Source organism: Macaca mulatta, chromosome X (genome assembly GCF_049350105.2).
Source record: "Macaca mulatta isolate MMU2019108-1 chromosome X, T2T-MMU8v2.0, whole genome shotgun sequence".
Lineage (NCBI taxonomy): Eukaryota > Metazoa > Chordata > Mammalia > Primates > Cercopithecidae > Macaca > Macaca mulatta.
Genome location: NC_133426.1, coordinates 78,293,642 through 78,321,201, shown reverse-complemented (window position 1 = coordinate 78,321,201; position 27,560 = coordinate 78,293,642). Strand labels below are relative to the sequence as shown.

Below are 27,560 nucleotides of genomic sequence, written 5' to 3'. Positions count from 1 at the left end.
GTCCCTCTTTCTTGCTTTCCACCCTCATTGGGTCCGTCCTGCCCGTGTCTCTGTTAGCTGGCATTGGGGCACCCTTCCATGGGAGCTCTCCACTTCCTACATGAGGTACCAACCAGCGACTGAGGTGTTATCACTGCACCCACACAGGGGAGTGCTGAGACATCCCATCCATCCCGTGGAAGATCAGGAGCCTACTGTGGCACCTCCAGCATTCTGAGAGCCCCGACACTCGTCCCTGTGTTTGGGGACGTCCCATTCGTCCCACTCCACGCCCTCCTAGGTGTTAGAATTGAACAACACCTCTTGTAAAAAGTGGATCCCAGCCCCACTTTTGTGCATTCCATCCTTCAGGTATCCTTCACCACTGCCTCCACTCTGTCAATTAGCCCTTTCTCCCTCAAGGAAGAGCATCCCCGATTAATTTGATTCCCAAACAGGTGCATGCAGGGGCACGCACACACATACACACAATAACCTTGAATGGTATCTGCATTTCTATTGTCTTCGTTTGTTCAACGCCCAGTCTCTTGACGATGGGAGCTGGCAGAACCTACACACACCTCCTCATTGGAACCAGAATCTGTGCCCGAGTCCGGGGCCCGCCCAGCCCAGGATTCCAGCTGAAGGAAGTGGGTGACCCCAATTGTCAAGGAGGGTGAAGGCAGAACAGGGAGCTCAAGGAAATCTCGTGTGACCTCGAGAGGCGATCTAGAAGACTGAGCAGGAACATGGAAATATCATGTCCACAAAACCCTGCGGCCTTGGGGATGATTGAACGGTATTTGACGGAAACCCTCAAAGAACAGCCAGGCCTAGCATCCACATTTGCCCTAGAAGCAGCTGGCCATTTTCAAATCAAGGGTATGGAGTCGACTGGCTGCAGAAGGGGCTGTTGGCCACCTATAGCACACTAAGGAGGTGGAAGTCGTTTTCTGTGTAGCTGCCGGTGGGCAGTTTCCACCAAGTTGGCCCACAGGCATAAGAACAGAATCAGCATCCCCACCTCCAACGAAGAGTCCACCCCTCCCTTTTCTTCTGTGCTCCCTGTACCTTCCCTTTTGCTTGGCCACCCACCGGGATGTGGCTTCTGCCTCCACCTGACTACTGAAACTAAGGAGGAGTCCTGATGGGATTTGGCAACTGAGGTTCAAAAGTGAGGCCTAAGAGAGGAGCTGAGTATGCCAAGCGGGTTTCTGGTCCAGATGACCTGACTGTGTGTGTGATGGCACCTGAGGGACATAATGGCTCCAGAAAGAGGACTGGGCCCGTGAAGGGGAGGATGTGCTCCGTCATGTTCCTCAACAGCACGGAAATAACCATGCAGGTTATTTCCTGCATGAAATAACCTCCAGCATCAAGCCATGGGGGAGAGCAAGGAAGGTCATGAAGGAAAGGACAGTGACAGGGCAGAACCAGGACAGTGAACCGCAGGAGGAAAACAGACAGAAACTGGGGTTCTGGAAGGAGGGCATCAGTTCCTGCTGAAGTGGAGGGAGAATAGCGCTGAAGATGGGGACCTGTGAGACCCCAAAGTAGGAGGAGAAGAGGAGGGACCATGAGCAAGGTGTATAGGGGAAAGGCAGGAAATACTTCTGTGGCCAAGCAGAGCCCCAACAGCACCTAGACCCAGGGCACTATGGTGAGCCTGAGTGCAGGGGCTGCTGCTCAGAGGTCGGCCCAGGCGCCCCGCAGGGAGAGGCCCCACCACAGAGCATCAGGGGAACTGTTCTTCAAGCACCAGGAAACTGAGTAGCACCCCGCACCCCTCAACACTCCCAACAATCACAGAGAGGGCAGACAACAAACCATAGAGTATGAGAACGACTTTATCTGAAACTGTTGTGAACTGCATTGGGAAGGGGGCAAATGCAGCAGAAGAGAGGAAGCCCTGGCTGAAGAGGATACGGAGGGAACTCGCTTGGCTGCAGCTCCAGGGCTCCAAAGGTGGCAGCTGCTCGTCTTGTAGGAAGATGCTGGCTCCAACCTGTGAAACAGAGCAGGCTCAGGGACGGGCCCCCAGCCAGGGCCAGCCCACAGCCCTCCTAAGCTACCGGGACTGTGGGAAGGGGGATGGTGTGTGCAACACTCACTTCAAAGGTCCTGGAGCTTGTCAGTGAAGAACTGCATGGCCGCTGAAACAAGAGAGGCAGAACTGGGCACTCCAGACCCAGGGAAACAGAAACCCACCTCCCCCCTGTGGGGAACTGCGTAGCTCTGCAACCCAGAACCTCACCAGCCCTGGGACTGACTCACCCACCTGTCACCTGAGTTAAACGTGGAAATGCCTTCTAAGGGGGAAAGTGGTTCTCAGGTGTTGGGCCATCCCAGAACCGTTCATTCAGAACGTGTTTCAAAGACAGATAAGCCAGCCAGCAAGCAAAAACCGTACAAGCTGTACCAGGCGGGAGTTAAAGGAAAACACATGCAGTATCTCTAACCGTCCTAAGAGAAGGAGAGTTCTGGGACTCGTGGACAAAGTATACACAGAGTTCAGATGACACATTGCTGTCTGTGCACATCCCTAGCTGGAAAGACACAGAAGGCTCCAGGGTCAGGCCTGCTTGGTTCTCTTCCCCAGAGGAAATCAGTCCCAGTGACGCCACCTGTACCTGCAGCCAACCCCCACCCCCCACACCTGCAGAAAGACACTGCTGTCCATCCCTGCCCCAGCCAGGGCTCCGTCATACCTAGCTACTGTGTAAGTTCATCAATTTCCCTCTGCAGCAGGATGCACTAGACCAGCAGACACCGGGGAAAGATAAATGGTTAGTCAACTCTGGCCTCCTCTCTCCCTGGCCTCCCTCTCTCCCTCAGCCCTTATAGCCCCCATAGCCTGCAGCATGGTGGTGAGGTGGGCTGGCACAGAACCCTCGATGGAAAGGAGGCACCCACTCTCCATGGGGTATGGAAGGTGGAGAGGTCGGGGGTACACCGAAATCAGTTTAACCTGGACATGAATCCCACCATCTAGTGTGGACCTGGATTTCTAGGAGCCACACAAAGCATTATTCAAGGACAGCCCTGGGTTCCTGGGGGCTGCTGCTGCCTTTCCAGTCTTGGGGGATGGACAGGTGGCTGCTAGTCACCTGAAAGAGAACACATAATCCAGCTTCCAAGTCTCCCAATGAGGTGGAAAGGGCCTGGGCCCTTGAGCAGCAGTGGGGCGGGGGGGCAGGGGGATGAGCTCCCCTCAACAGCATGGAAATAAACTGCTGGCGTCAAGTCACGGGGGAAAGCAAGGATGCTCAACAGAAAGGACAGTGACAGGGCAGAACCAGGACAATGAACCCCAGGAGGAAAGAGGAGAGAGATCTGGGCTCTGGAAGGAGACTAAGGTGAGGCAGCATCACCCTCTGCTGGCAACACGTTGCCCCTGCTCTGTCCAGCAACTCCAACTCTCCCTCTGGGACTGTTTTCCCTGTTACCCAGTGTGAGCCCATCTTCACCTGTGGCCCCTATCACTGTGGCTCCGTGTTGGACGCCAGCAGCGGGGCAGCCACCGGCAGGCCCTGGGAGGGGCAGTGTGGCTGGGCAGGACTTAACAGAAAAGGGCTCAGTACCGCTGAAAGTCTCCTTCCAGAGTTGGAGTTTGGGGCACTGCTCCAAATCACCCCCCCCACCACACAAATCCCACTCAGAGAGGACAATGTGGCTTAAAGCCAGCCCTGTTGACACCCCGTTTCCTGTGGGACAGCTGCCCGGGTGGGCAGGGAAGCCTGGGAACAAGGCTGAGGCCCCAGAGGTGACAGAGCCAGAGGTTTCGCCCCCCACCCCTATTAAACCCTCAAGATCACTGGAGGGTGTGGGATGTCTGGGCACAAGGTGTCTCAGGTTCAAGGCCAAGTGCTGTGAGGTTCCTGAACTTGGGGAGCTCTGATATTGGGGTCAGCACTGCTGTACTCTCCATGACACACAGACAGGGAAATCAGCTCTGGTTTGTGTGTGGGAAGCTAAAACAGAAATTTCTGAGTCAGGCTGGCAGTGGGGGTGGATGGTGAGTACACATGGGGAGGGGCTGTGTTAAGGTGGAGACTCCAGAGTAATCTCATTAGCACTTTCTCCCTCAGTCAGCCCCAAGACAGGAGGGCTTGCTTAACAGCTAGGGAAGGAGGAATTGGGAAGCTGATGAGTCTACACACCCAAGCTTTGCACCCCACACATTAAGGAGTCCCCCAAACCAAACCAGCTGCCAGCCCTGCCTTCTATCCCAGCTCCTCTATGGGGGAGGGGGCAGGACAACTGCAGAGTGTCCAGAGTCAGGCCTGGCACACACAAAGTGCTCCTTTTAATGTGTGCCCCTAAGAGGAGGACCCCAATCTGGCATCCTAATGTCCCTGGGCTCCCGACGACAACCCTCGAGCAAGGGATAGAAAGGGCATGGGCAAAGAGGTGTGTGCTGGAAGAGAGGTGGGTTGGGGGAGACAGAGGAGAAAGAGGAGGAGGAGAGCAAGGAGGAAAAGGAGGAGAGCACGAAGAGAACCTACTTACTTGGGCCCTTGGGACCTCATCTCTATTTGGGTCATTATCTTCTCTGGCCACAGCCTGGGACTCCCTGGTTTTCCTTCCTGGAGGTTTCTTCCCAGGGCTGCTGTGCTTGGGCTCCTTGGATCTTGCGGAGTTCCCCAGGAGCCCCACACCAGACACTGGCGGGAAGCTGGCCGGATCAGGTGGAACTGCTGAGAGTCTCTGCCCCCAGGCAGGAAAGGCTCCCCCCAGGGCCAGTTTGGTTGCACCCCCTAGGAATTTCTTCTCCTGGGCCACCTTCCTTCCCAGAGGGCCCCGGGGTAGGGGCCCTGTAACTGCAGCTCCTGAGCAGCTGGGCCTGATCCCCACCTTTCCCCATACCATACTCTGCATTTTCTTCAAGGAAGACGTGTCCAGCTCTCCCACAGCCGGCCTCTCCATGGCTGGGGTGAGACTGCAGGGAGCAGAGGTCAGGAGAGGGCCTTAAACGTGAAAGTAACTCTCCTTGTGGTGCATACTTGGGCGTCTGCCAAGTGTCTGCTGGCTTCTCGGGACTTCCAGGCTTGGCCTGGCTTCCTTCTTTGGTGCGAATGATCACCGTAATCACAGGTAAGCCGCTGCTCTCATCTGCGGAATCAGAGTGGTGGGTAGACAGCCTGTCGGGGCCTTCCGCGGAGATCGCGGGGATCCGCCTTCAATCTGCTCTTCGAGCCCCTTTCCCGGTTCTACCAGGCTGGTCCTGACCCAGGGCTACTGAGGTGGAGAGGGCCGACGGAGTCCTGCTGCCATTCTCCCGGGCTGGGGCTCAGCGCGCCTCTCCCACTGGAACGGACCTCCAGGTCCACGCGGATGTCAGCGGACCCTTCAGCAGCGGAGCCTTCTGGGCACAGGTGTTCCTGGACGCTAGGCGGCAGCAGGATAGAGCAGGATAGAGGTTCGTCAGCCAGGTAGGACGAGTAGTCCACACTGTCCCCTTTGTCATGGACCGGGGTGCCAGGTCGGCCTTCCTGGCCCCAGAGCACCACTCTTCCCTGCTCTATCATTTCCCTCTCAGGCTCGAAGCTGAAGCCCTCGGGATCTGTAAACCCGCCCTTGCCCTCACAGCTGCGCTTCGTCCCCAAATGGAGGCATCGGCAGTGGCCTTGGCCACGTGGGGCTCTGAGGCTGGCGGTGTGGCGGCCGGCCTGCTTGCCACCCTCTGGGCGGAAACTAAGCCTCGCAAACGGACACCTCATCAGGGGAGCTCCTGGCGGCATTCCAGATAGCCTGGGCTGTGGGGAGACGGTCGTCCTGGTAGCCGAGGGAGGGGAGAGCCAAGCCCAGCCAAACCCAGCCGAGCGGGCCATGAGACAGGAACAGCGAGGCCTTTGGGCCACTGCCGCCCTCACCAAAGTCTGCTCACAATGTCCCTGACCACGCGTGGCTTCTGGGCACCCTCGAGGCCTACGCCTTGCCTTCTCACTGTCCCACGCCTTCTCATCGGTCCACCCACCACCAACCAGCATGCCCCTTGTTGGGAGAGGCCTCTGGGATTTACCCAATCATGAGACACACTCTTGGATTGCCCGGAGGCCTGTCATTTGACTGAGTGGGTGTGCTTGGGTCCTATCTTCGGGCCAGTGCCCACTGGAGCTCTCCATCCACCTCTTTCTTCCTGTCCTGCCACCTCTGGCTGGGCAGTGAGAGCCATGTCTCTGAGCCCCAGTGTCCCATTTGTAAGGTGGAGGTGGAGAGGAAAGCTGCCCCCAGCTCATCAGCTTGGGAGAGTAAATGTCATGATGCACGCAAAGCACCCAGAGCACAGAGGAGCTGCAAGCCTCCATTCCACACCAAGAGCCAGCCCCAATGGGAACATGGTCAGGGAGGCCCACAGACAAGAAGCAAGGGGTTTAGGGTTGTTTCTGCTAGTGCTGCAAAAATCACCATTGTCGTTTTCCTAGGAGCTCACTGTGCTGAACCTGTAACGGCTTGGGGTAGCACAGACGTGTTGACCATGCTTCCATCCATGAACGTGGGATGTGTCTCCATTTATTTGTCTTCTGTATATTTCATTAGTGTTTGATCAGTTTCAGTACGCACACCTTACACCTCCCTGGATAAGTGTGTTCCAAACAAAGTGTTTTGTTCTTGTCCTGGTATTCTAAATACGTTGGTTTCCCGGGTGTCTTTTCCGGATACTTTGTTGTTGGAGCATAGAAAAGTCAGTGATTTTCGCATGTTGCTTTTCCATTCTGCAAGTTTGCTGACTTTGTCTATTGGTTTTGATCGTTTTTTGGTGCAGTGTACATTAGGGTGTTCTCTATGTGAAATCATGTCATCTGCAAGCAGAGATAATTGAGCTTCTTACTTTCCAATTTAGACTCCTCTTATTCCTTTTTTTACACTACATGATTAAATCGGCATGTGGCTGTGAGTCCCACGTGTGTGTGTGTGCGTGTGTATGAGCGCGTGCGGGCTGGCACCCCTGTATGCCCCAACTTGGAAATCAAATTAATCAGGGGTGCTCTCCCTTGAGGGAGAAAGGCCTGATTCACGGAGTGAAGGCAGTGGTGAAGGATCCCTGAAGGCTCCAGTGCACAAAAGCAGGGCTGGGATCTACCTTAAACAACAGATGTTTTTCAGTTCTAAAACCTAGGAGGGCATGGAGTGGGACAAACTCTTAGAAATAAAAAACTCCAACCTGCCAAACCACCACACCCACGTGCCAATCAACCCTCGTGGGCACAGCCACTTGCCATTTGATCACCTATTCTAAGAAAAATAGGAAGCAAATTGGAAACAAAGAAGCTCAATTATCTCTGCCTGCAGATGACATGATCATACATGGAGAAAACACTAAGGTACACTGCACCCAAAAACGGCCAAAACCAATAAACAAAGCCAGCAAAGTTACAGAGTGCAAAAGCAACGTGAAAATCACTCACATTTCTATGCTGGAACAATAAGGTATACGAAAAAGACACCAGGAAACCAACGTATTTAGAATATCAGGGCAAGAACAAAACCCTTTGGAATACGTTTATCCACGGAGGTGAAAAGTGTGCACACTGAAACCAATCAAACACTGATGAAACACGCAGAAGACCAATAAATGCAGACATATCCCGTGTTCATGGACGGGAAGACAGTTAACAGGTAGGTACTACCCAGAGCCGTTACAGATTCAATGTGGTGAGTGCCTAGGAAAATGAGAATAGTGCTTTTCACAGCACTAGCAGAAACAACCCTAAAGCCCCTGCTTCTTGACTATGAGCCTCTCTGCCCATGTTCATATCAGGTGCTGGATCTTGCTGTGGAACAGAGGCTTGCAGTTCCTCTGTGTGACCGGTGCTACTCATGCATCACGAAGAGGGCCGTCACCAGACATTGAATCTGCCAGCACCTTTACCTTGAACTTCCCAGTCTGCAGAACTGTGGGAAACAAACATTTGTTCTTTAAGCCACCCGGTCTATGGTACTTTGTTATAGCAGCCTGAACTGATTAAGATCCTAGTCATCAGGGAAATACAAATGAGAATCACAATATCGCATCACACCTGTTCGGGTGACCACTATTAAAAACAACAACAACAAAAAAAAAAAACCAGAAACTAGAACCCTTGTACACTAGTGGGGATGTGAAATGGTGTGTCCACTATTAGAAACAGTATGAAACTTTCTCCAAGATATAAAAATAGAAATACTTAAATATGACCCATCAATCCCACTTCTGAGTATATATCCAGAAGACCTGAAAAAGGATCTTGAATATATATTTGCACACCCATGTTCACGGCAGTATTATTCACAATAGCCTGGAGGTAGAAACAACCTGACTCTCCATTAATGAATGCAGGGATTTTTACAATGCAGCATATACATCCAGTGAAATATTATTTGGCCTTTTAAAAAGGAAAATCCTGTCATATGATACAACATGAATGAAACTTCAGGACATTATGCTAAGTGAAATAAGCCAGTCACAAAAAGAAAATCATTGCATGGTTATACTTATATGAGGTACTTTAAAAAGTCAAACTCTTAGAAACAAAAAGTAAAAGGGTGATTGCCAAAGGCTGTGGAGAGCAGGGGAAAGGGGTGTAGTTGTTCACTGGGTGTAGAGTTTCAGTTTCGGAGGATGAAAAAGTTCTAGAGATCAGTTGCACAATAAGATTCATATAGGGAATACTACTATACTGTACACTTAAAAATGATTAAGATGATATGTTTTATGTTATTTTTTACCACAATGAAAAAAGTTCTACCTAGAGAAATTAGGTAAGAAAAAAAAAATCAAAGAGCATCTCAAACTAGAAAGAGAGATGTAAAATTATCTCTATTCACAAACGACACAATTCTGTACATAGAAAATCCGAAAGAATCTAAAAACCATTACTAAAGTTAATGAACAAATTAATGCACAAATTCAACAAGGTTGCAGAGAATAGGATAGATCAAAAGGCAAAAAATATAAAAGTACTGTATGATTCCATTTATATGAGGTACCTAGAGTAATCAAATTCATATCGACAGAAAGTAGAATGCTGTGTGCCAGCATCTGAGTGGGGGAAGAGGAAATGAGGGGGTCGTTATTTCATGGGTACATAGTTTCCATTTGGGAAGATGAAACAACTTGTAGAGATAGACAGTGGTGATGGTTGTACAGCAATGGGGATGTAGTTAACACTACTAAACTGTACGCTTAACAATAGTCAAAACTGTAAACTTCTTTGTAACAAGAAAACAGATTTACTGCTTTTAAGAGAAAAGACACTATTTTGTTCTGAAAAAGACAAGAAAGTTAGCCCGAGTACACATCTGAAATACTCAGAAAAATCCTACTCATATCTTCAGTATGTTCCAATAGCTTGTTTAAACAACACACTAAAAGTTAATAAATATTTTTATAATTCTAAAAGTCTCACAGTTATTGTACAATGCAAATCACCCACACACTACTATTTGGCTCATGCCAATTTTGTGAGGATATGATTTACAAAAGATTTAGCGTTTCTCACAAAACTCACATCAGGAAATATGTATTTACAAAACCAAATACATTATACAAAAAACCATCATGTTATTCAGTAAAAATGTTTTTAAATCGGACGGGCGCGGTGGCTCAAGCCTGTAATCCCAGCACTTTGGGCGGCCGAGGCGGGCGGATCACGAGGTCAGGAGATCGAGACCATCCTGGCTAACACGGTGAAACCCTGTCTCTTCTAAAAAAAAAAATACAAAAAACTAGCCGGGCGAAGTGGAAGGCGCCTGTAGTCCCAGCTACTCGGGGGGCTGAGGCAGGAGAATGGCGTAAACCCAGGAGGCAGAGCTTGCAGTGAGCTGAGATCTGGCCACTGCGCTCCAGCCTGGGCGATAGAGTGAGACTCTGTCTCAAAAAAAAAAAAAAAAAAAAAGTTTTTAAATCATTAAAAAGCTTATTCGACTGTAGTCCAAACTTGGAAAAGAATATTACATTATCACACACCTACTATCTCTACAAAAGTTGCTTACCACATTTATAAAATGTAGCCAGTCAACTGTAAATTGTGTTCAACTATCTCCTAGTGTTACTATGTTTCTGTGCTTGCGGGAATGAATAATGCAATATGCCTAATTTAAATTAAATTTAAATAATGGCACTTTAAAAATACAGTATCTTAAAAAAACACAATGTAAGAAGTTTTGGTTGCTGGCTTTGAAATGGTGGCATAGGTGCAAGCTCGCTTAACTCCACCTCACAGAAAAAAAAATACATATATATATATAATGCCAAGATTATCACCTGCAATGTCCCTGAACTCAACTATGACGAAGAGTCAGTTGCCAGGGCCACAGAGAAGTGAAAAAACTCCAAGCACACAATAAGAGAATTGGATTTCCATATCTGCAACACCCTCCCCCTGAATCTGCTTGGCACCACGTGTGCAGAAAATTTCTCTTGAGCCACAGTTTCTTCACTGGAAAAAGTGATACTGAGGTGACGGTCAGCTTCCACACCATCTTGGGTTCCCTGGCAGGAGAACTGTTCCTGACTCAACCCACGGGAAGCATCGTGAGTGCCTGAGGGGAGAAATGTCCCAGAAGATAGCCAGAGACAAAACAGGGAGGCAGAACTATCATCCTCAGCCCTGGAACCTCTGCTCTGTAACTCAGCCAGAGGAGATGCTAAATCAGAGTGGCTGTTCAGCAGCACCACACTGTTAGTGGGATGTTCCACGGGCCCCTAGGCATGGACCCTTAGCCAGGTCTTCCAAACTGCCAAGATACCACTTTTGGGACCTTCCCCTTTCTGGATGGGCAGCACTCCGATCATTTGCTTGAGATGAGGCAGACTTGGGCTTAAGGAACCGTCTAATGCTGTAAAGGAGTCAGTGGCCTGGCAGAAAAAAATAAGACATCCAACAGGTAAATTACAAAGGATCTCTAAGCAAACATAAAATTTCAGACAAGCCAGACAGAGAAGACTGGAATAAATAATGAATTTTTTCGATATTTTATTTCATTTGTAGCTGTTGTGAAGGAGATTCTTGATTTTTTTTTCAGAGTGTTCACTGTTGGCATATAGAAATGCTAGATTTATGTGTGTTGATTTTCTATCCTGCAAAGTGCTGAATTTGTTCATCAGTTCGAAGAGTTTATTGGTGGAGTCTTAAGGTTTTGCAAATACAAGATCATGTCATCTACAAACAAGTAGAAGGATAATTATCGGAGGCTGGAAAGGGTAGTGAGAGGTGAGGGAGAGGTAAGAATGATTAATGGGCCCCCAAAAAAAGATATTTGAATGCACTGTTGGCTTCCCTGGTTTTGAGACTTTCAGACTTGGACTGAACCACTCCAATCTTCTCCCTTTCCCCAGCTTTCAGTTCTTCCCCATTCAGTATGATACTAGTTGTGGGTCTGTATGTTCCTTCTACACCCAGTTTTGTGAGGGCTTTCACCATGAAGGAATTTTGAATTTTATCTAGTGGTTTTTTTCAGCATTAATTGAAATTATCATATGGTTGTTATCCTTCATTCCATTGATATGGTGTATCACATTGATTTGCGTATGTTGAACTGTTCTCGGATCCCTGGGATAAATCCCACTTGGTCATGATGATGACTGAACACCTTTCCTGTACGATTTGGAACACAACAAGGTGCCCACGTTCACCACTTTTGCTCACCATGGTACTAGAAATCCTACCTGGAACAATCAGACAAGAGAAAGAAATAAAAGTCATCCAAATTAGAAAGAAAGAAGTCAAATTATCAATGTATTCTTGAATTTGATTTGCTAGTATTTGCTGAAGATTTTTGCATCAATATTCATGAGAGAAATTGGCCTGTAGCTTTCTTTCTTTCTTTTCTTGTTTAATGTGTCTTTGTCTGACTTTTGGTATCAGGGTATTACTGGCCTTGTGGAATGAGTTTGGAAATATTCCCGCCCCATCTGTTTTTCAGAAAAGTTTGAGTAGGATTAGTACTAGTTCTTCTTGAAGTTTTTGTTCTTTTCTGATGTAAGTGCTTTTAGATATAGACTTCTCTCTTAGTACTGCTTTTGGTGTATCCCATAGGTTTGGATATGTTGTGTTTCCATCGTCATTCGTTTCAAGAAATTTTTAAATTTCCTCCTTAGTTTCTCCCCTGACCCACTGGCCATTCAGGAGCATTCTGTTTAATTTCCATGTATTTGCATAGTTTCCAAAATGTCTGTAGTTATTGATCTCTAGTTTTATTCCATTGTGGTCAGAGAAGATGTCTGATGATATTGCAATTTTTGGAATGTTTTAAGATTTGTGACCTCACGTGGTGTATCCTTAAGAATGATCCATGTACCGAGGAAAAGAGCGTGTATTCTGCAGCCGTTGAATGAAAAGTCTTGTAAATATCTATTACATCCATTTGCCCTATAGTGCAGATTAAGACTGATGTTTCTTTGTTGATTTCCTGTCTGGAAGTTCTCTTTAATGCTGAAAGTGGGAAGTTGAAGTCTCCAGCTATTATCGTATTGGGGTCTATCACTCTCTTTAGCTCTAGTAATATTTGTTTTACATATCTGGGTGCTCGAGTGTTGGGTGCATATATATTTACAATTATTTTATCCGCTTACTCAATTGACCACTTTATCACTGTATAATGACCTTCTTTATCTCTTCTTATACTCTCTGTCTTGAAATCTATCTTGTCTGACGTAAGTATAGCTACTGGTTCTCTTTTTTGGTTTCCATTGGCATGGAATATTTCTTTCCTTCTTTTTATTTTCTGTCTATGTTTGTCTTTATAGGCAATGTGTGTTTCTTATAGGAAACAGATCATTGGGTCTTCTAAAAATATTTACTCAGCTACTTTATGTCATTTGACTGGAGAATTTAGTTCATTTACATTCAATGTTACTATCGATAAGTAAGGACTTGCTCCTTCCAATTTGTTATTTCCTTTCTGGTTGTTTTGTAATCTTCTTTTCCTTCTTCTTTTCCTCCTGTCTTCCTTTTACAGAAGATGATCTTCTCTGGTGGTAAAATTTAATTTCTTGCTTTTCATTTTTTATGTATTCATTTTATGTTTTTCCACTTGAGGTTACCATGAGGCTTCCAGATACTACTTTATAACCCATTATTTTAAACTGATGACAACTTAGCACTGATTGTATACACAAACAAACAAGGGAAAAGATAACTTATGAAAATTCAACACTTTAACTTCATCTGCCCACTTTTAAACTTTTGTTGTTTCTCTTTGTGTCTTATTGTACAAAGTCTTGAAAAGTTCTCATAGTTATTAATTTTTTACACAGTGTTTTTCTGTGTGTAGTTCGTTGTTAAAATTTGGTGTTCCTGCAGGGGGAGCAATCAATGGAGGTTTCCATTCCAACTTCTTGCTCCACCCTCCCAACTGCATTCCTCAACTTCACAATTTCAGCTTGATTCCTTTTAAATACTTCAATATCATTGTTAAATTTATCTGATAGATTTCTGAATTCCCTCTGTGTGTTATTTTGAATTTCTTTCACTTGCCTCAAAACTGCTATTTTGAATTACTTGTCTCAAAGGTCACATATCTTTATTCTCCAGGCCTGAACCCTGGTGCCTTCTTTAGCTCATTTGGTGAGGTCATGTTTATCTGGATGGTCTTGATGCTTGTGGATGTTCATCGGCGCCTGGGCATTGAAGAGTTCGGTATTCATTGTAGTCTTTGCAGTCTGGGCTTGTTTGTACCCATCTTTCTTCGGAAGGCTTTCCAGCTATTCAAAGGGAGCTGGGTGTTGTAATCTAAGTTGTATCTGCATTAGGGGTACCCCAAGCCCAGTAACACTGTGGCTCTTGCAGACTTGTAGAGGTACTGCCTTGGTGGTCTTGGATAAGATCCAGAAGAATTCTCTGAATTATCAGACAGAGACTCTTGTTTTCTTCCCTTATTTCTCCCAAACAAACTCTCAATCTCTCTCTCTCTCTCTCTCTCTCTCTCTCTCTGTCTCCGCCTCTCGCCCCTGGCATTTCTACCTATCGCTCTTGCTCTCATTCTATCTTGCTCTCTCTTGCTCTTGCTCTCTCTCTGTGCCGAGACACCTGGAGCTGCAGGTGGGGTGACACAATCCCCCCTGTGGCCACCACCACTGGGGCCTTGCTGGGTCAGACCTGAACCCAGCACTGCACTGGGTCTCGCCCATTACCTGGCTGTAACCAATACCCGACTATTGCCTATGTTTACTCAAGGCTGGAGGACTCTACAATCAGCAGGTGGCAAAGCCAGCCAGGCCTGAGTCCTCTTCCGGAAGGCGAGTTCCCCCAGATCCCAGGTGGGTCCAGAGATGCCCTCCAGGAGCCAGGGACTGGAGTCAAAAACCTTAGAAATCTACCTTGTGCTCTACACTATTGCAGCTAAGCTGCCACTCAAAAGACAAGACAAAGTCCTTCCCACTCTTCCCTACCCTTTCCACAGGCAGAGAAGCCTCTCACTGTGGCCACCTCTACTGCAGGCCCACAGCAAGTATTGCCAGGCTACTGCCTGTGTTCACTTCAGACTGAAGTGTTCCTCAGTCATCTGTGGTGAATACTGCTAGGCGTGGGACTCACCCTTCAGGGCAGTGGGCTCTCCTCTGGCCCACGGGAGGTCCAAAAGTCCCATGCAAGAACCAGGACCTGAACTCAGGGACCCCAAGTGCTCACTTGCTGCTCTGCCCCACTGTGGTCAATCAAGCTGGCACCTAAGGTACAACACAAAGTCCCCTTTACTCTTCCCTCTGCTATTCTCCCAGAGAAACTGTCTCTGCCCATAGCCACCGCAGCTGGGAATGTGCTGGGTCTCCCCTGAAGCCAGCATGTCTCAGAGTCTCACTCAGGGCCCGTGGTAAACTACCTGAGTATCATTGCAGGTTGGTCAGGGCCCAAGGGCTCTTTAGTCAGCAGGTGATGGATCCTGTCAGGGCTGAGTCCTTCCCTTCAAGGCAGCAGACTCCCTTCTGGCCCAGGGTGTGTCTAGAAATGTCATCCGTGAGCCAGACCCTGAAACGGGGGCCTCAGGACTCTGCCCAGTGCTGTATCCTACTGTGACTGAGTTGGTGTCCAAGACGCAACACAAAGTCTTCTTTATGCTTCCCTCTCCTCTCCTCAAGTGAAGGAAGGAGTCTTTCCTGGAACTCTGAGCTGTGCTGCTGGGGTTGAGGGAGCCGTGGTGCATGCATTCCCTCAGCCACCTTGGCTGGTGTCTCACTAGCTGGTGGGTTCCCTATGTTCTCTGACTCTGAGCCGAGCACAGCACTAGGAGTTGCAGTCCTTGTGGCCTAGACCACCTCTCAAGTTTATTTAGAACCCCAGATCCTGCAGTGGCGAGGCTTCCCAAAACCCAATTCCCAAAATCCAAGTTCCGACCTCTGTGATGTGTAAATCCCCTCTGGCTAGGGCTGGTCTAAATGCTCCCTCTGTGGGCAGGCATCAGCCGACTTCACACCAGTTTTGCTTTCTGCTGTGATAGGGCAGCACTGAGTTCAATGCAAGTCCCATAGGCACTGGGTCATGCTGAACAATCCTTTAATTAAGCAGCAGAAAAACATGCAAAAAATTAATGTGCTAGGAAATTTGATTTGCTAGTACTTTGTTGAGGATTTTTGCTTCTATGTTCCTCAGGCATATGGGCCTATAATTTTCTTGTAGTGTCCTCATCTGGCTTTGGTATTAGGGTAATGTTGGCCTTATAAAATGAGTTTGGAAGTATTCCTTCTTCTTCAGTTTATTGGATGAGTTTGAGAAGGACTGATCTTACTCCTTCTCTAAATGTTTGGTAGAATTCAACAGAAAGCCATCAGTTCCTGGGCTTTCCTTTGATGGGTGACTTTCCACTACTGATTCAATCTCCTCACCCACTTTTTGTCTGTTCAGATTTTTTATTTCTTTATAATTCAGTCTTGGTATGTTGTATGGATAAAAGATATTTATTCATTTCTTCTGGGTTATCCTATTTGTTGGCATACAATTGTTCATAATAGTCTCTTATAATCCTTTTAATTTCTATAGCATTGGTTGTAATGTCTCTGCTTTCATTTCTGCTTTTGGTCAGTCTTTCCTTTTTTTCCCTTAATCTAGCTAAGCATTTGTCAATTTTGTTGATCTTTTCAAAAAACCATCCCAGATTTGTGGCTATTTTCTATTGTTTTCCAAGTCCCCATTTTATTTATTTGTGTTCTGATGTTTATTATTATCTTCCTTCTACTATCTTTGGGCATAAACTCTCTTCTTTTTCTAGTTCTTTGAGGTGTAACATTTGGTTGTTATTTGAAATCTTTCTTGTTTTTTGATGTAAGCAATTATTGCTATAAACTTCCCCTTAAAACTGTGTTTTTCCTGCATTTCTCATGTCTTGGTATGCTGTGAGTCCATTTTCATTTGTCTCAAGATAGTTTTTAATTTCCCTTTTAAGTTGTTCTTTGAACAATTTGTTGTTCTGGAGCATGTTGTTTCATTTGTGTGTATTTGAGAATTTTCTGAAATTCCTCCTGTTATTGATTTCTAAGTTCATAGCATTGTGGTCAGAAAAGATATTTGATATGATTTCAATCTCCTTAAATGTGTTGACTTGTTTTGTGGCCTAACATATAATCTGTCCTGAAGAATGTTCAGTGTGCACTTGAGAAGAATGTGTCTTCTGCTGCTGTTAGGTGGAACATTCTGTATACATCTGTTATGTCCGTTTGCTTTATAGTGTTCATACCCACCGTTTCCTTATCAATTTTCTCTCTGAATTTCCATTGTTGACAGTGGGATAGTGAAGTCTCCTCCTACTGTTGTATTGCGGTGTATTTCTCTCTCCAGATGTATAATTATTTGCTTTAAATATTTAGGTGCTGTAATGTTGCATGTATTTGTGTTTATAATTATTATAGCCTCTTGATGAACTGACCCCTTTATCATCATATAATGACCTTGTTTGTTTTGTTTTGTAGTTTTTGACTTAAAGTCTATTTTGTCACATACAAATATGTCGACTCTGGCTCTCCTTTGTTTCCTATTTGCATGACATGTGTTTTTCCATCCCTTCACTTTCAGTCTATGTGTGTCCTAAAGGTGCAGTGGGTCTCTCACAGACATCATATGCTTTGGTCTTATTTTTTGTTTGTTTGTTTGTTTTTGTTTTTGTTCTTGTTTACCCCATTCAGCCTCGCTATGTCTTTGACTGGAGAATTTTAATCCATTAACATTCAAGTAAATTCTTGATAGATAAGGACTTACCGTTGCCACTTTGCTTTTTGTTTCTGGTTGTTTTGTGGATTCTTTGTTCCTTTCCTCTTTTGCTGTCTGCCTTCATGATCAAGTGGTTTTCAATAGTGATATGCTGTGATTCTTCACTTTTTATCTTTTGTGTATCTACTATGGATTTCTGTTTTATGATTACCATGAGGCTTACATAAAATATCTTATGGTTTTAAGAGGCTATTCTGAGCTGATAACAACTTAATTTTGATTACACACAAAATTATAATTATGCTCCCTAACTCTCCTTATATTTTATGATTTGGATGTCACTATTTACATCTTTTTATATTCTGTATCCTTTAACACATTTTTGTAGCTATACTTTTACAAATAGTTTTCTCTTTTAACCTTCATACTAAAGATACAAGTGATTTATACATAACCGTTACGGTAAGAGTATTCTGGGTTTGAACAGGTACTTATTTTACCCATGAATTTTCTTTTTTCATATTTTCTTATTACCAATTGACATCGTTTTCTTGGCCGGGTGCAATGGCTCACGCCTGTAGTCCCAGCACTTGGGGAGGCTGAGGCAGGCTGATCACTTGAGCTGAGGAGTTTGAGATCAGCCTCGGCAACATAGTGAAACACTGTCTCCACAAAAATACAAAGAAAAACAAAATTAGTTGGGCGTGGCAGTGCAGGTTTGCATCCCAGCTTCTTGGGAGGCTCATGTAGGAGGTTTGCTTGAGCCTGGGAAGTCAAGTTTGCAGTGAACCACGATCACAACACTACACTCCAGCCCAGGCGATAGAGTGAGACCCTGTCTCAAAACAAACAAACAAACATACAAAGAAACAAAACCCAAAGAACAAGCAAACTCAATAACCAGATCGTTTTCTCTCAGCTTGAAGAATTCCCTCTAGCATTCCTTGTAATGCAGTGAACTACTTCAGGAAGATTATTTTTAATTCCTTCTTAGAAAGTTTCTAAATCTCTGCTTCTTTAGGGTTAGTCAGTGAAGCATTACTTTGTTCCTTTGGTAGTGTCATGCTTCCCTGATTGATCGTGACCTTTGTGGCTGTGCATTGGCGTCTGTGCATTTAAAGATTCAGGGACTTGGGCCGGGCTCGGTGGTTCATGCCTGTAATCCCAGCACTTTGGGAGGCAGAGGTGGGCAGATCACTTGAGGTGAGGAGTTTGAGACCAGCCTGGCCAACATGGTGAAACCCCGTCTCTACTAAAAATACAAAAAGTTAGCTGGATGTGGTGGTGGGCACCTGTAATCCCAGCTACTCAGGAGTCTGAAGTAGGAGAATCACTTGAACCCGGGAGGCGGAGATTACAGTGAGCTGAGATTGTGCCATTGCACTCCAGCTGGAGCAACAATAGGGAAAATCCGTCAAAAAAAAGAAAAAAAAGGAAAAGAAAAACAAAAAAGAAGTAGGGACTTACTCCAGTGTTTGATGACTGCTTCTGGCTGGAAAAGCCCTTCACGGTTCGGTCCATCCAGAGATTCTGGGAAGACCATCTGGCATGGTGCGTGGATGGGTTTGCTGCTGGATTTCTTGGGAAAGCTGGCTTGGTGAGCAGGTAGGGTGGACCTGGAACCTGAGTTCATGGATTTGGGCCTGGGTCCTGGTGCCATGGGGACCAATCTGGCTATGGGGGCCAGTCTTGCCCTGGAGTGGGCCTGAAGCCCGAGGCCATGTGGGTCAGACTTGCTCTTGGGCTGTCTGGCGCCTGGGGTGGGCCTGGAGCCTGAGTCTGAGAGGGCCAGCCTGGGGTCTGAGGCCAAAGGCGTTAGTGTAGCACTGGACAAGTGTGGAGACTTTAATTCTTGGGGGCTGGCCTGGAAGCTGGCTTTGCAGGTGCTGGCCTGGTGCTTGAGGTCACAGGGGTCAGCCTGGAGCTGGAATGGATACAGAGGCTAGGTCTATGCGTGCCAGCCTGAAGTCTGAAACTATAGAAGCCAGCCTATCATTGAAGCAGACCAGGTCCAGGGTCAGTAGGGATTGTGCTGACACTGGGGAAGATCCGGAAGCTGGGTCCACAAGTCCAGGCCTGAAATCTGGGGCTGTAGAGACCGGTCTGCAGGTGATATCTGCATGTGCCAGCCTGGAGTCTGGGGCTCTGGAGGCTGGCCTGGAGTCTGAGGCTGCAGGGCCAGCCTGGCCCCATGGCAGGCCTGGCGACTCATTCCATGGGTGCCAGCCCAAAGCCTAGGGCTATGAGGCTAGCTTTGCCCCAATGCAGGCCTGGAGGCTTGGTTCATGGGTACACCCAGAGTCTAGGGCTGAGGGAGCGGCCCGGCCATGGGGCCAGTCTGGAGCCTGGGACAACCAGGGCCTGCCTGGTGATGAGGTGGACCTGGAGCCTGAGTCTATGGGGACTGGACCAGCACTGAGGTGGAGCTGAAGGCAGTGTGCACCGGTGACCTGGAGCCTGGGACTGGAAGGGCAAGCCTGGAGCCTGAGTCTGTGGGGGTCAGCCTATGCTAAATTGATTTACAACAAAAGCGCCAAGGCCATTCATGGGGAAAGAATCGTTTCGTAAAGAAATGGTGCTAGGATAACTGGTTATCCACATGCCAAAGAATGAAGTTGGACCCCTACTTCATACCATATACCATATACAAAAATTAACTCAAAATGAATCAAATACATAAATGTAAGAGTTAAAATTAATACTTTTAGAACAAAACACAGGGGTAAATCATGTCTTTGTATTTGGCATTGGATTCTTAGAATATGACACCCAAAGCACAGGCAACAAAACTAAAAATGATAAATGGGACTTCACTGAAATTGAAAACTTTTGTGGATCAGTGGACATTATCAAGAAAGTGAAAAGGTAACAGAATGGAAGGAAAACCTTTGCCAATTATATATCTGATCATGTAACATCTGGAATATATTAAAACTTACAAAAAACCATCAAGAAAAGGCAAACCCATTTTTGAAATAAGGAAAGGATTTGAATAGACATGCCTCCAATGAAGATATACAAATAGTCAAGAAATGCATGTAAAGATACTCAACATGATTAGCTCTTAGGAACATGCAAATCAAAACAATAAGGTACTGTTTCACATCTACTAGAATGGCGATACTTTTTTCAAGATGGAAAACAGGAATTGTTGAATAGGATGTGGAGAAATTAGAACCTTCATACATGGCTGATGGGAATGTAAAATAATTCGGCCACTGTGGAAAACATTTTGGTGATTCCTAAAAATTTAAACATATGATTAACATGTGACTTGAGCATTACACTCCTGGGTATATAGTCAAAAGAACTGAAATCAGGTGCTCAAAGACATACTTGCACATGCATGTTCATAGCAGCATTATTTCAAAAGTCAAAAGTTGAGAATAATCCAAATACCCATCAACTGATGAATGGATAAACCATCTGTGTTCTATGCGTACACTGATATGTTATTCAGCCATAAAAAGGAATGAAATACTAATAGATGCTACAATGTGGATGGGCCTTGAAAACATCATGCTAAGGAAAGAAGCCAAGGCCGGGCGCAGTGGCTCACGCCTGTAATCCTAGCACTTTGGGAGGACAAGATGGGTGGATCACTTGAGGCCAAGAGTTCGAGACCAGCTGGGCAACCTGGTGAAATCCTGTCTCTACAATAAATACAAAAAATTAGCCAGACATGGTGGTGCATGCCTGTAGTCCCAGCTACTCGGGAGGCTGAGGTGGGAGGATCCTGTGAGCCCAGGAGGTCGAGGCTGCAGTGAGCCTCGTTTCCACCACTGCACTCCAGCCTCAGTGACAGAGGGAGACCGTGTCTCAAGGAAAAAAAAAAAAAGAGTGAGAGAAACACGAAGGTCACATATTGTGTGATTTTATTCATATGAAATCTCCAGAATAGGTAAACCCATAAAGACAGAAACTAACTTAGTGGGTGCCTGAGTCCAGGAAGAAGAGGATGGGAAGTAGTTTCTTAATGAGTATGCAAATTTCTATGGAAGTGATGAAAATGTTCCAAACTAGATAGAGGCAGTACTTGCACAACATTATGAAAATACTGAATGCTGCTGGACTGTTCATTCTGAAAGGTTAATGTTATGAAAACTCCTCAAAAAATAAATTTAAAAATTTATTGGCAATACCTCTAAGGTCTATTTCTGGAATCTCTATCTTTTCTGCTGACTTATATCTACCCCATTGCTAATAACACCCTTGTTGTATTTAGTGTAGTATTCTCCTGAGTCTTAGAAGTCAGGTTTGGGAGGCCAAAGCAGGAGGACCACTTGAGCTCAGGAGTTCAAGACCAGCCTGGGCAACATAGTGAGACCTGGGAAACATAGTGAGACTCCATCTCTACAAAAAAATAGATATATTAGTCAGGTGTGGTGGTGCACACCTGAAGTCCCAGCTACTCAGCAGGTTGAGGCGAGAAGATCATTTAGGTCCGGGAGTTAAAGGCTGCAGTGAGCCATGATTGTGTCACTGCACTCCAACCTGGGAACAGAATGAGACTCTGTCTAAAAAAAAAAAGGTAAGTAAACTGATTCCTTCAACTTTATGCTTTTTAACTTTTTTTTTTTTTTTTTTTTTTTTGAGGTGGAGTCTTGCTCTGTCATCCAGGCTGGAGTGCAGTGGCATGATCTCAGCTCACTGCAACCTCCACCTCCCGAGTTCAAGCAATTCTCCTGCGTCAGTCTCCCGAGTAGCTGGGACTACAGACACACACCATCACACCCAGCTAATTTTTGTATTTTTAATAGATACAGGGTTTCACCATGTTGGCCAGGATGGTCTCGATCTCTTGACCTCATGATCAACCCGCCTCGACCTCCCAAAGTGCTGGGATTAGAGGTGTGAGCCACTGCACACTGCCCAAAATTGTTTTAATGATTGTAGTTCTTCTGATTTTTAGTATAATTTTAGAATCATGTTGTGTATGTCTTCAAAAAATCCTACTATCATTTTAATTGTATTGCGTTAAATATATAGATCAATTCATGGAGAACTCATATATTTGTTGAGTGTTTCCGTTTATAAACACAGTACACTCATGTGTATTCCATTCATTTAGGCCTTCCTGGATTTCTTTCATTAGCATTGTGTAATTTTCAGAACGTAGAATTTCTTTGATTCATGCCTAGGTATTTCATTTTTGCAGTTATTGTAAATGTCACTGGTTTTTAAATGTTTTGTTTCTATTTCTATACTTACTTTATATAGAAATACAATTTATTTTTGTGTATTGAGCTAATACGCTTTACCTTTAGTAAACTCGCTTATGAGTTCTAGGAAATGTTTTGTAGATTCCATGGAATTCTAGGCATAGATAATAATGTCATATGTGAATACCAGGCAGTTTGATTTCTTCTTTTCCTATCTGAAAGTCTTTTAATTCTATTTCTTGAATTATTAAAATAGGAAGGACTTCTAAGTATGATGTTGAATAGAAGTGGCAAGAGTAGATATCCTTGTATTGTTCATGAACTTAGGAGGAAAACGTTCAGGTGTTCACTATTAACTATGATATTAGCTGTGGTTTTTCTTGATAAAGATTACCCTTATCAAGCTGAGGAAGGTCTTTTCTGTTCTTAGTTTACTGAGAGTTTATGTCTTGAATGGATGTTGAATTTTGCCAAAGGCTTTTTCTACGTCAATTCATATGATCATGTATTTCTTTCTTTTATTGACCATTAATATAATGGAATAAATTTATTGTTTGTTTTTAACATTCAACAAGCCCTGCATTCCTGGGATAAGCCTCACATGGTTGGACTATATACATACATATTTTAGACATTGCTGGATTCAATTTGCTAATATTTTGTGACGATTTTTGCATTTATGTTCATAAGAGTTGGTGGTCTGTTGTTTCTTGCTTGCTTGCTTCTTTTATACAGTCTTTACTGGTTTTGGTATCAGGGTAATCCTGGGCTCATAAAATGTGTTGGCAAGTAGTCTTTACGGTTCTATTTTTGGGAAGAGATATTGTAGAATTGGTATTAAATCTTCTTTGAATGTTTGGTGGAATTTGCCAGTGAAACCATCTGAGTTGGAATATCTTATTTGGAAGGTATTTTACTATGAATTCTATTTCTTTTTATATATACATTTTTTGTAGAACTAGGGTCTCACTTTGTTGCCCAGGCTGGTCTCAGTCTTCTGGGCTCAGGCGATTCTCCCAGCTTGGCCTCCCAAAGTTCAATGTCTTTATAGGACTATTCAAGTTATTTCATATTGGGTGAGTCTTGATAATTCGTCTCTTTAAAACATTTAGTCCATTTCATGTAAGTTCTTGAATTGAGTTGTTTGTGGTATTGGGTTGCTGCAGAAGTTTTTGCTATTAAAAGTAACGACAAAACCCGCAATGACTTTTGCACCAACATTATACCATCTCTCCCTCTTTTGGGCCATTGTTAGTATGTGTCTTAGTCTGTTTTGTGTTGCTGTAACAGAATACCTGAGACTGAATAATTTAAAAATAAAAGAGGTTGATTTAGCTCATGATTCAGCAAGCTGGGAAGTAGGAGGAGCATGGCACCAGTAACTACTCAGCTTCTGGTGACAGTCATCTCCTAGGCCAAAACATAGTGGAAAAGGCCAAAGGGGAAGCAGACACATGCAAAGAAAGAAAACCCGAGGGGCATGCTGGCTTTATAACAAACTCACCGTTATGGGCACTAATCTGGTCTCACCAGAGCCAGTACTCACTCACTACCTCGAGAATGGCAGCAGCTGTTCATGAGGGATCTGTCTCCATGACCTAAACACCTCCCACAAGGCCCCACCTCCCAACACCACCACACTGGGGATCCAATTTCCACATGAGTTTTGGAGGGGACAGACCAATCATATCCAAACCATAGCAGTGTATTTCTGTATTCCCAGGATCTGGAAAGATCTCAATAAGACAAAGTTTTTTTTATAATGTTCATTTTTCTGTGCCCTTCATGTGTAATAAAGAATTTTCCTGGACTTTGTCCCTGAGTCCTGGGAGATAACCTCTAATCCCTTGCAATTTCCTGAGTGATAGTGTCATTCTGGATGAGTCCCAAGGACCACACTTCATGGTTTATGCTAACGAGGTGAATCATGGGAGGCCCCTAGATAGTTCATGTAATGAGATGACTCAGACTGGAGGCTGGCCATACCTGAAAGTCCAACCATATAGCTAGAGGGTTGGGGCACTGAACTATGTGATACCAGCCCAGTCACCAGAGAGAGGGAGGGAGGCTGTAGATCGAGTTAAACCAGATGACCAACTAACAGATGGCCAACACAGAGGGTTTATCTGAATTATCTCATCTGCCATTACCAGGAGAAGACATTGGGTTTATTCCCATCTCAGTGATCACTCCTCAGTCTTTACTGGTTCTTCATCTTCTCTCAAAATTCTCTTTTCGGGGATGCAGAGATGTTGAAAATGTTCTATATTTTGATCTGGATGGTGGTTACATGGGGGTATAACTGTGATAAAATTGTACACTTACGTTTCTGTGATTTACTGTATGTATGTAACGCCTCAATTTTTAAAAGATGTCATATAAAAGTGGAAATATATGGTATAAGCTGGAAGAAGATATTTATCCTATATACAACTGACAAAAGATTGGTATCAAGAATATGTTTTTAGAACTTGTAGAAATCAATAAGAAAGACAAACAGCCCAGTAAGAAAATAGGCAAAAATCATGAATAGAAATTCCATAGAAGAAGGAACCTATGCAGCCAATAAACACATGAAGATATGCTCAGCTCATCAGTAGTCAGGGAAATGCTAAACATGACCTCAAGATAAATATTGTACCCGTTTGATTGGCAAAGAATGAGAAACCTAGCAACATCAAAGGTTAGAGATAACGCAGAGCAGTGGGATCTCATACAGCTTGAAACATGTTGGGAATATAAATGAACACAACAAGTTTGGAAAACAATGTGGCATCAATATATAAAGTAGATCATTGACAACTCAGCAATTCCTATCAATGTCCTCTGGACAAGAATTTCACAGCAGCATTGGCCACAGTAGCAATAACCTGGGACCAATGCAAATGCTCATGAACAAGAGAATGCCTAAACTGTGGTATATGAACACCATGATATACTATGTAGCAAGGCAAATGGGTGAATTGCAGTTCTATACTCAACAGTGGATAATGTTAATATAAGTATGAAAATAGTAATTCCCACAGGACTACATACCATGTGACACCCTTGTCATAAAGTTCAAAATCAAGCAAAACTGAAGAGTATAATGGCCGAGCGCAGTGGCTCATGCCTGTAATCCCAGCACATTGGGAGGCAGAGGTGGGTGGAGTGCTTGAGTCCAGGAGTTTGAGACCAGCCTGTGCAACATGGCTAAACCCCGTGTCTCCAAAAAATTAGCCAGATGTCACGGTGCGCGCTTGTACTCCCAGGTACTCGTGAGGCTGAGGTGGGAGGATCACCTGAGCCAGGGAGGTCGAACCTGCAGTGAGCCAAAATCATGCTGCTGTACTCCAGACTGAACGATCAGAGTGAGACCCTGTCTCAAAAACAAACAAACAAAAAGAGTATATTGTTTCATATATATACTTATTGATTCAGGAGGTTACGGTGAGGGGAGCTCAGAGGTAGATATACAGGTTTCTACTAATAGTCTAGTTCTTGGATTGGGTAATAGGTAAATGGGGGCACATTGCATTTTAAAATAAACAAATAGGGCCTCATATCAATCACAGGTAGCATGTTATGAAATAAGGATTATGATTAACTCAATTCTATATTACCAAAGTCTCCTCTCAAAAATCAAATGCTGCATTGACCTACTTAGACCCAGGCCTGAAATATTTGTTCTTCTCTCCTTCCAGGCTTCACACATGCTCCCCCAGCTCTTTGATCAGGCCAGAAAGCATTTGAGTTCGACATCTCTCTTTGTATCTATTTGAGCAGGAGGCACTAGAGCAGGGCTGCAGGTCTTGCATCTGACACTGTTTAACCCCAAAGTTAGCTGGGACAGAAAGAATCCCCCAGAACCCTGGAATAAACGGGGTCCCGATGATTAATACGAGTTCTACTCAGCAAATGCAGATTACAGCAAACCAAAGAAAGAATGTCCAGACTTCTAAATGAAATGTTTCCCTACGAAGCAGTTTAGAATGAAGGTCTTCCAGAGGCCTTTTGTACAATTTCCCACTTAACTAGGAAATATTCCTCCTGTAAGTGCACAAAATCATGTTAGCGTATGGTGTTGGGTTTTATCACTGATTCATAAACCTGTTACCCATTTATTATGAAGAACATGACAAAGGATACAGACAAAGGACAGCCAGATGAAAGAGATGCATAGGGCACAGTATGTGGGAAGGGGTATGGAGCTTCCATGACCTCTCCGGGTGCACTTCCCTCCAGGAACTTCCACGTGTTCAGCTATCTGGAAGCTCCCTTCCCCCCAAATTCTTAAAAATATAGAGCCCCGGGGCTCAATTTTTGGTCTGATTCTTTTCTTTAACTACATTCTTGCCACAGCTGATGGAAGACGCTGGTTTCAGTACTACCTATATCAGGAACAAGACAAAGATGTCCCCTTTCACCACTGCTATGCAACGTAGTACTGCAACGTTTAGTCAAAAATCTTAGGCAAGAGAAAAAAATGAAAGACACACAAAACAGAAAGTAACAAGTTTGCTGGGCTCATGCTTGTAATCTTAACACTTTGGGAGACCAAGGCAGGTGGATCACACGAGGCCAGGAGTTTGAGACCAGCCTGGGCAACATGGCGAAACCCTGTCTCTACCAAAAATACAAAAGCTAGCCGGGCCTGGTGGCACCCAACTCTGGGCCTGAGGCACGAGAATCGCTCGAACCCAGGAAGTCGAGGCTGCAGTGAGCCGAGATCGCACCACTGCACTCCAGCCTGGGTGACAAAACGACACTCTATCTCAAAAAAGAAAAGAAAAAAAAAAAAGAAATTAAATTACCTCTCTCTGCAGATAACATGATCGTACATATATGAAGTCTTAAAATATTTTACAAAAAACAAAATCAACATATACAGTAGCACTTCTATACATTAATAACAAAGTATCTGAAAATAAATCAAGAAAACACTCCCATTTAAAAGAGTTCTCGAAAATAACATAAAATACTTGGGAATAAATTCAATCAAGGAGGTAAAAGATGTGTACACCGAAAACTATAAAACATTGATGAAAGCAATTGAGGAAGCTGCAAACAAATGGAAAGCTAACCCATGATCAGGGATTGGAAGAATCAATGCTGTTAAAATGTCCATACTCCTCAACGCAATTAACAGATTCAATGCAATCCCTATCAAAATTCCAATGCTAGTTTTACATATATAGAAAAAGCAATCCTAAAATTCGCAGCAAACCACAAGAGACTCCAGTTACCCAAAGCAATCTTGAGCAAAACGAACAAAGCTGAAGGAATCACAACCTGATCTCAAAACATAATAAACGCTAGA

General features: G+C 44.7%; 1 pseudogene; it reads right to left on the bottom strand.

The window, feature by feature from the left end:
* Window positions 1–2,091: 2,091 nt before the first annotated feature.
* The window catches only part of LOC114674803 (uncharacterized protein CXorf49-like), a 45,444-nt pseudogene continuing 19,975 nt past the window's right edge, over window positions 2,092–27,560 (bottom strand).